Here is a 10,337-nt window from a genome sequence, read left to right on the forward strand (position 1 = left end):
GTTTCTTAATCATTTTAATATTTTCTACGTACTTGGAAATTGATTGTTTAATATTATGCTCTAGAATCTCTCTGGCAAGTGAAATTAGGCTGATTGGTGTATAGTTCTCTAGGTCAGCCTTTTTTTTTTTTTTTTAAAGATAGAAGGTTGAAAGGAAAAAATAATACATGAATAGCCAAGCCCCTGTAAGCACTGCTGTTCCTTAGTAATAATTGTACAAAATACATGAGCTGTAGAGCACATTTTCTGTTGAACTGCAGTTTTCTTAATTATCAGTCCCAACATTTAACCAAGTTTTATAAAATCCGTAGCAATTATACAGATGGTTTCAAAAAGAAAAAGTCAGGATGCACTTGGGCTAGATGTAAATATTAGGTGCTGAAACATTCCTATTAGGTACTTAGGCCTGCATCAGATGTGGGGAGAATGGAGTCCAGAACGTGCATCATACTGAGCAGGGACTAGAGCAGGGGTGGGCAAAATGCGGCTGGCAGGCCAGATGTGGCCTGCCAGGCCATTCTATACAGCCCGTGGGGCCTCTAAAAATTTTAGAAAATATTTATCTGCCCTTGGCTGCCTGTCATGCGGCCCTCAATGGCTTGCCAAAACTCAGTAAGTGGCCCTCCACCCAAAATAATTGTGTGTCCCTGGACTAGAGCTAGCCACTAGGAAATATCCTGAAGAGCTGAGCAGGTCAGTGAAGGAGGTGGTACTACTGCTCACCTTTTGTATAATAGCCCAGCAGTCAGAACACTCATCTCGGAAGCAAGAGATCTCTGTTCAGTTCTTACCTCAGCCTCATGTAGACTATTCTGGGTGGAGATGCTCTTGCTCCTTCCTGTTGAAGCCATGTCACTGTGTAGCAAATCATGTGATATCCATTGGACATGAGTTGTTTTACTTTTTTTTTATTATTATTTTTTTTGGGGAGGTGGGGGAGATGTGGTGTTAAAATTACATATTCTTAAAATACTACCTTGAAACAACTGCATAATTTTATTATCCCTTGCCAGAAGCACTATTTAATTGAACATAGTGTCATTCCAGACAGTGTGTATATATACGGAAACTAACAAGTGCTAACTTTCTCTCGAATCCCGTAGGAAACGCCCTTTGTTCACAAATGTGCAACTTGAATTAAATTTTATTTTAAAAAGTGTGATAAAATTCTTTACACATTTAACAGTTTGACAAACAGGTTTAGTATCTGTGTGTTAACCAGCTCAACTGAAGGAGACTTATTTTAAGTTTTATACATTAGTTGACACTTCACTTTACATGCAGTAATGTAGAAGGAATTTTTTCACTTATGTATTAGAAATGCAGATCAGTTGTCTCACTCTCTCCCCTTCTTCGGGTGTGGGTGAGAGGTATCACCCACCAGAGACTGTTAGAGGTGACTTGTAAGGAATGCTAAAGAATTGCTTGTGCCTTTTTTTTCTTTTTTTGCTTTATAAAGTACTGAGAGCCTGCCTTTTATGGGAGTGTTCTGTTTGCTTTTATTTTAGAAATACCAGGAATGTCAAACGATTTTTTTCTGGAGGACCTGATCAATATGTTATGAGATGGGTCAGCTATCTAACCTTAACTGCAAAAATAAATACTCCCTTCAGGTAATGTGTATACATTAAAGAAACTAAAAACATACTAGACTAGTTTTTTTTCTTTCTTTTGGAGCTTTCTTTTAAGAGTCTTGCACAAAGACAAACCTGGCAACATCTGAAGCGGCTTTAAATTTAAATATAATATAATGTTCTGAACAGCTGGATGGACTTAGTTGGGCACTTGATTTTAAATCCACCTTCAACGTGAATAGCCTCAGGCCCTAAGAAATGTATTGATTTTCATTCACAGGTACAGAGATTAGTAGTTAGGAGTAAGTCCTTCTATGTTTTATTAGTGCAATTCACAAACAAGTTATGAAAATCTTAAAGGTAAATTTTTAGCCATGTAACTGTTTTGGTACTAATGTGCTTTACAAACCTTAGACATACTTAAATGAACTAAGAATTTAAGTGCGACAGCCAGGCACACAGGGTCACCATGCAATAAGGCAAAGGGCTGGAGAAAAGTTACAGGCAAGGGCAGCAGGACATATCCTAAATGATGATGGAAAAAATGGTAAGATCTAGAATGTGCACCTGGCAGCATGGCTTTTTCTGGCTTCAACTTAGCTTTGTGCCTCCATTTCCCCATCTGTTACGAAAGCTAAGCAGATAAGTAAGTGCAGGCTCAGGCTTAGTCCTGCCTGGATGATACCCCATCTGCATTGCTCAGCTGCTCTGCGAAGAGGTTAGCACTGAAATATATAACTTTGTGTTGAAATTGGATGCTGTTCAATGTACAAAAGTTATGGAAGAAGTTTCTTCAGTCATTTTCCCTAATATTACAAACAGCTCCTTAATACCAGTTACAAGCACATAGTCCTCTAAGAATGCATGTGCCCATTGGTATGCTTGTGTGTAGTACTCCTCTCTACTGGAAAAAAACATACTATCCAAGTTGCTTAAGTATAGATTCCCTCTATTCCATGAGCGAAGACTGCTATTTTCTTTCATTGGTGGTTGGTATTGAAGACAAAAGCCTTCATGAACTATCTCCTGAATTTCCTTAGAGCTAATCATACAGATATTTGCACAATATACTTACATATTGCTACAAATATGTATTAGGGGGGGTTCCCTTTACCCAACCTGGGGGGATGAAGAACCACCGTATTGGGAGGTATTTTTAAAATGCTGAGAGAAGTTATTAAATACACTGCTTTGAGTGAGCTGTCATGAGGATTTGCTGATCTGTGGGACCACAGAAAGACAAACATCAAAGGCAACTGGTTCAGGAAAGTGTGAGAGAATATGTGTATTCAGTACGTTAGGATAAGGCCATATATACATAGTCCTGTGTGGTACTGTTTTGATGCCGGCTAAAGAACTAGAGTGACAGAAAATATCAGTTTAAAGTGGTCTTAAGGAAATGCTGAGTCTCATTGCATATATGTACAATTAAATTACTATGGGGGACATTAGACCTGGCTTAAACAACATTTATGATGCACATTCTTCCTTGATAAAATAGGAAGAATTTAGTCATCTAGTCCAATCCCCTGCTCAAAGTATGGCCATTCCCAACTAGGTCATTCCAGCCAGGGCTTTGTCAAGCTGGACCTTAAAAACCTGCAAGGATGGAGATTCTACCACCTTTCTAGGTAACCTATTCCGGTGCTTCACTACCCTCTTAGTGATTTTTTTTCTAATATCCAACTTAAACTTCCCTTGCTGCAACTTGAGACCATTGCTCCTTGTTCTGTCACCACTGCAAACAGTCTAGCTCTATCTGCTTTGGAACCACCCTTCACGGAGTTAAAGGCTGCTATTAAATCCCTTCTCTTCTGCAGAACAAATAAACCCAGTCTTCTCTTCTGCAGAACAAATAAACCCAGTTCCCTCAGCCTCTCCTCAGAAGTCATGTGCCCCAGCCTCCAAACCATTTTCTTTGCTTTCTGCTGTACTCTCAGCTTGTTCATATTCTTTCTATAGTGGGGTCCCAAAACTGGATACAGTACTCCAGATGTGGCCTCACCAGTGCTGAATAGAGTGGAGTAATTAATTATTTCCCTCAATCTGCTGCCAACATTCCTACTTATGCAGCCCAGTATGCTGTCAGCCTTGGCAACAAGGGCACACTGTTGGCTTATATTTATCTTATTGTCCACTGTACCTCTTAGGTCCTCTTCTGCAGAGCTGCTGCTTAGCCAGTCAGTTCCCGGGCTGTAACAGTGCATGGGATTTTTCTGTCCTAAGTGCAGAACTTTGCACTTGTCCTTGTTGATCCTCATGAGATTTCTTTTGGCCTAATCCTCCAATTTGTTTAGGTCACTCTGAATCCTAGGCCTACCCTGCAGTGCATCTACTATACCCCACAGCTTGGTCTTATCTATAAACCATCCCATCTCCCAGATCGTTAATAAAGATGTTGAACAAAACCAGCCCCAGGACTGGCCTCTGGGACACTCGACTTGACACTGGTTGCCAACTTGACATTGAGCCATTGATTACTACTAGTTGAATCTGACAATCCTGCCAGCTTTTTATCCACCTTACAGTCCATTCAGCCAACCCCTACTTCCTCAGCTTGCTTGCAAGAATGCTGTGGGAGATGGTATCAAAAGCCTTGCTAAAGTGAAAAGCCTTGCTTTTCCTTTTGTCTTGCCTATTTACATTTTCACTGACATTCCTCCACACTTTTAGCTTCTCTCATTCCTTGGAGTCTCAGACCAGCAGACTCCCTATGCCTGATGAAGGGTGACTGCACCCGAAAGCTTGCTAAGAACTTTTTTCCGGCTACTCAGTTGGTCTAATAAAAGATATTACATCTACACAAAGAACTTTGCCTTACTAAAGTCAAGGTATACTACGTTCACTGATTTCCCAGAGCCAGTCATTTCATCGTAGAAGGCAATCAGGTATGACTTGCCCTTGCTGAATCCATGCTAACTGTACCTAATCACCTTCTTCTCCCTGACGTGCTTAGAAATAGATTCTCTGAGGACCTGCTCCATGATTTTTCTGGAGTCTGAGGTGAGACTGACTGGTCTGTAGTTCCTTGGATCCTCCTTCTTTTCTTTCTTAAAGATGGGCACTATATTTGGCCTTTTCCAATTGCCTGGTACCTCCCCTAATTGCTTTAAGTTTTCAAAGGTAATGGCCAGCAACTCTTCAATCACATCAGCCCAACTCTCTTAGCACCCTTGTATGCATTGCACCCATCCCCAGAAACGTGTACATGTCCAGCTTTTCTAAATAGTCCCTAACTTGTTCTTTTACCAATGAGGGCTGCTCACCTCCTCCCCAAACTGTGCTGCCTGGTACAGTAGTCTGGGAGCTGACCTAGCCTGTAAAGACCAAGGTAAAAAAGGCATGGAGTACTTCAGTGTTTTCCTCATCATCTGTCATTTAGGTTGCCTCCACCATTCAGTAAGGGACCCACACTGTCCTGGACCTTCCTCCTGTTGCTAACATACTTGTAGACATCCTTCTTGTTACCCTTCATGCCCCTTGCTAGCTGCAACTTCAATTGCACGATTAGGCCTTCGTGACTTCATCACTGCTGTCACTGTTTGCCCAAGCAAGATTCTTATAATCCTCCCAAGATCTTTGTCCAAGCTTCTACTTCTTGTAAGCTTCCTTTTTGTGTTGAAGATCTCCGAAGAGTTCCTTGCTAACCCAAATTGGTTGCTTGCCACATTTTCTATTCTTACTGCACATCGGGATGATTTGTTCTTGTACCCTTAGTAAGGTTTCTTTAAAATACAACCAGTTCTCCTGGACTCCTTTCCCCCTCAGGCTGAGTTCCCAGGGAATCCTGATGATCAGTTCCCTGAGGGAATCAAAGTCTGCTTTTTTGAAGTCCAGGGTCCATACTCTGCTGCTCTCCTTTCTTCCTTTTGTCAGGATTCTGAACTCAACTTTCGTGCAGTCACTGCTGCTTAACTTACCATCAACTTCTACATCCCCCAATTCTTCCCTGTTTGTGAGCAATAGATCAAGAGCACTGCCCCTAGCTGATCTCTCCAACACTTGCACCAGAAGATTGTCTCCAATGCTCTCCAAAAACTTCCTGGATAGCCTGTGCACTGCTGGATTGCCCCTCCCACCAGATCTCAGGGTGATTGAAGTCTCCCATGAAAATCAGAGCCTGTGATCTAGAAGCTTCTGCTAAATATTAACTAACAGAAATGGAGAGCACACCAAGTTGAAATGATCTGGATTCTCCAGTCAAGGAACACAGCAGGATTACATCAGCATCACTGGAGGTCAATAAAGGTGAATCCATAATGACTATACATCAGTGACTGACTGACCAGGTGCGTCTCAACTGGTTGAGGGTCATATAACAGTTGTTAGAGAATCAACACAAACCAAATACCAATGCGGCCTATTTCTAAAATGAAATGCACACAAGTCACATTTGTTATGTGACTGCATAAAACTTAGTATAGGCTCATGCTTTGATTTGTGGAAATATAAAACCATTCTTGGCTTTGTGTTGGCAGAACTATTACTAAATACTTAGTCATAGCTGTTTATTCAGTTACACTACTATGTGGATATTTATTTTTTGCATTACAATAGCACCTACAGGGCCTAATCAGACCAGAGGCCACTGCATTAGCTGCTGTGCGAATAGCCTATACCAGTGATGCACCAATTTAAATTTAAGATCAGATGCAAAAACTGGATAGAATAAAACAAGACCAGGAGGGGGGTAGAGGGTGTGTGAAAGCAAAAAGGTGATAGCAGAAAGAACACATTTTTGTATAGGCAAGTGGTGTGTAGAATTTATAGATACCAAGAGGAGGCTTGTTTGGGTTTTTTTGTTATTATTCTAAAAATAAATCTTATCCTGTGCAATAGTCCCAGCTCACCACCTGCTTAATCATCATCAGCTTGCAGTGCTCTAGGGCTACGCAACATGATAGATTAAAACTTTAAAAAAGGATTTAAGAAGAATCAAGCAGTAGCTGTATAGGTTTATTCAAGGAGTGTTATGTCAATAAGCAATGCCTGAGGAAAGTTAAGACAGATCAATTAAAGTGTGCGGTCAACGTGTACAAGTTAAAAAGCATTGAACTAATCTGTGGATAATTTCATCCAAATCTGCCCTGCACCTCCTATGGACAAACCAGGCACTCGTCCAGGGCAGCAGCATGGAAATGGCAGCATTTCTAGCACTGATTAGTGATGATCAGCTTCCAGTTAGTGGGCATGGTTAATTATGGAAATATGGAGGCAAAAATCTATTTTGTCTGGGGACAGCCCTGCAGTCCAGAATAAACTGACCTTTATTTGCTGTAGTTTAATCCTTTGAGAGTGACCTAAGTAAAGAAATAAAGACCCTTTGCTTCTGAATAAGAGTATACAGAGAAGTTTAAGGTATCCAGGTTTTTGTAGCCGCATTAGTTTTGAGGAAAGGACAATCAGGACTCATAGTAGAGATGATATCTTTTATTACACCAACAAGATGTTTTGGGGAAAAAAAAATCTTTAATTGCAAACTTTTGGGTACAAACATCCTTCATCAGGCATTGGAGAAAAGGCTGTAAAACTTCTCCTGGGTAGAAATGAAAGTTTGTATTTCATAGGATTTCACAGAGAGGTCAATAGATGGAAAACTCCTCTGGGCAGTCAGTTCATAGAGAGGTTTAAGGCACTTTTAATTCATATGCACTGATTTCTTATCTTTAGTTAATCCACTTTTGACATTTGTCCACAGTCTTAAGATGGAATATTAACTAAACCATTTTAAGAAGGTAGACTTACTGTGGCAGACTAGGTGTCACCTGAATAGTTGTTGTAGTTTAAACTATCTGCTTCTATAGTGCTATAATATTGAATGAAACAAATTTAAAGTTGCAATAGCTTAGCTTCCACTTCACAGCTGATCAGTTGTAAAACCCTATGATTTTAAAGTTCTTTACCCGTTTCTTAGTCCACTCTGAGTGGACAGCTCATAACAGACAATATAGCCAAAAGTACAAAGAAAGGGAAAGGACCAAAATGCTAGCACCATTGGATGAGTAAAGCGGGGAGAGGGGGACAATGCCTGAAATACAATGAACAGGTACAATGGGGATAAACTGTGAAGGGTCTTGATAGAGTGGGGGCAAGATATTTTCTGTCCTGCAGCTGAGAAAAACACCTTGTTGGTCTAATAAAAGTTATCATCAATACTTTACAAGTATTGTACTACCCTAATTAAATGAGCTATAGTACAGTGACTGAATAAAACAACTAACCATATTTTGCTCCTTCTTCCCTTTGTTATTGATTTTTGTTCACTTTGAACTTCTTTCCATTGGCAGGCACAGCCTGAAAACGGCAAGGTAAATTAGTGAAATGAGTTTTGGGGCATTATAACACCCTTCTGGGTGCTGTTACCCCAACACTAGGCTGTCCCCTACTCCCAGCCCCACCACACCTCTGGTCTTTCATCTGCCACACCTCTGATGCTACTTGGTTGTAGTTGAGAAGCAGTCCCTGGTATCCCTGCTAGTTGCCCCATTAAGCCTATACTCCTGTTCAAGTGTTTCCATTTTAAGGGAGCATTTCCAAGGCTTCTGAGGACTTGTCAGACCCTCTGCTGTCATAATCATGGTCCCCTTTTTCTCTGGCTACAAGCCCAGCCTTGGTCTACCATTTAAGATCTCAACTGCCAGGTATCAGCCCTCCTAGGGAGCCCTGCCTTGGCAGTTGAAAATCTCAGCACCAGCCTCCACTTCTTTAGCTCAGGGCCAACTCTTGGGGCAAGTAGCAGGGGAATGCCACCCAGGCATCCCTGTTCATGTCCTCCTCCACTCCTTGTAGCCACAACTCAGTCCTGGAGTACAAACAGAACAAAAACATGAGTCAGCTGCTTCATAACCCAAATAGTTTCCCTTGCAAGAGCCTCCTCCACTTCCTCTGGGTGGCCAGCCTCTAATAGCTGCACACTCCCAAGAGCTTCTCCCTATTGCAGGCAGAAGCTCCCCTTATGTTGTCAGACTGGACTAATAACCCCAGCCCAGTCTCTTTTCAGGCACTGGACAGGGCCTTCTGCCCCAGGTACAGCTTCATTAGCCACCTGGCCTTATCAGTCCTGGGCCCAGTCCACCTGGGTTGTTGCTCCTTACTGTCCTTCTTGGCCCAGGGTCCCTCGTTCTCTCAGGCCTTTCTAGTGACAGGAGCAGGAATACCCTGTTACAGGCACCCTCAAGATTTCCCACCAAATTGTTTGCTGGATCTTGGCAGAGAATCACGGGGGGTTTAGAAAGGATGTTCTCTGCCCTATGCTGATTGTCCATTTGCTCCAGTCCTCCCTTCACCTTCACTCCAATTCTGCTCCTCTTCCCCTGCCCCTAGTTTCTACACCACTAAGTAAAGCCTCCCTGTAAGTAAAGACATCCCAGAAATAAATGAAAGGATCCTGATTCTTGCTACCATCACATGGCTCATTTTTTCTCTCTCATACTCCTTCCCTGCCCCTGTGCCTGTTTGGTGTGTTTAGACCCAGGTTCTCAACCTCTGTCGACTCAAGATAAAGGTCAAAGTGGAGTATGTGGAACTACAGAAGGATCTGCCATGGCTGAGTGAATGGGCAACCAAATAGCAGGTGAAATTCAGTATAATTAAGTGTAAAATGAAAAATAACCCCAACTATACTTAAATGGTGATGGGCTTGACATTAGCTTCTACCACACAGGAAAGAGAGCCAGGAATCATTGTGGACAGGTTGCTAAAAACATCAGCTCGGAGCTCAGCAGCTGTCAAAAAGGCAAACAAAATGTTAGGGCTCATTAAGAAGAGAATCACAAGCAAAACAAAACATATCAGCATGCCCATTTATAAATCCATGGTGCATCCACACCTTGAATACTGTGCCCAGTTCTCAAAAAAAGCATAGAGACTCGACAAGGTCCAAAGAAGGGCAACAAGGATGATTAGCAGCATGGAAGGACTACCATAGGAGAGAGACTAAAGAGACCAGGCCTTTTCAGTTTAGAAAATACAGGCCTGAGGGCAGGCATGATCAGGCTTTACAAAATACTAAACAGTGAAGAGAAAGTCAATTTACAGTCTCTAGCAATATAAGAAAGAGGATGCATACAATGAAACAAATCCCCAAGACATTGAAAATGGCAGTTATCAACCTTCTTTCATTTGTGGACCCTCAAAATATTCTGAGCGGAGGCACGGACCCCCCTGAACGGCAAGCGTGTGTATTTGCACGCTTTTGATTGATCACCGTTTCCTTTCGCAGACCCCTTAGACCTAGTCTGCAGACCCCGCAAGGTCGACAGACACGGGTTTCAACGAGCCGAGGGACGTTTCTTTTCGTCAGAGCCGCGACCTGGTGAGCCAGGCGTGGGAGCAGCCACGGATTCACCAGGGAACCGGACACCGGCACCGGCTCCCTCCACCCGCCCAGGGGAAGAGGGACAGCGGGGGGACACAGCCGGCTCCCTGCTCTCTGCCGCAGGGCTTTAAACACGTGGGAGCCCGGGCAAGGCAGAGCCGGGAAATGGCAGCTGCACAGTCACGGCGCCGGCTCTGAGGTCCCCGAGCTTTTCCGGCCCCAGCACAGCAGCTGGGCCGCGGCCAGGAGGCCGGAAGCCCCCGCGAGCCCGGGGTTTCCCTGGGGGAGCGGCCCCGCGGAAGGGCGCCCGGCGCCCGGCTGAGTCACTGCCGGCTCCGCCCCGTCTGCGCCCGGCCGCCGCCACAGGGAATCCCCGCGCGGGCCGGGCGAGCCGAGGCGAGTCCGCGCGTGGGCGTGGGCATGTCCTGTCCCGTCCAGTCCTGAGG

Source organism: Crocodylus porosus, unplaced genomic scaffold (assembly GCF_001723895.1).
Source record: "Crocodylus porosus isolate Cpor-Errol unplaced genomic scaffold, CroPor_comp1, whole genome shotgun sequence".
NCBI lineage: Eukaryota > Metazoa > Chordata > Crocodylia > Crocodylidae > Crocodylus > Crocodylus porosus.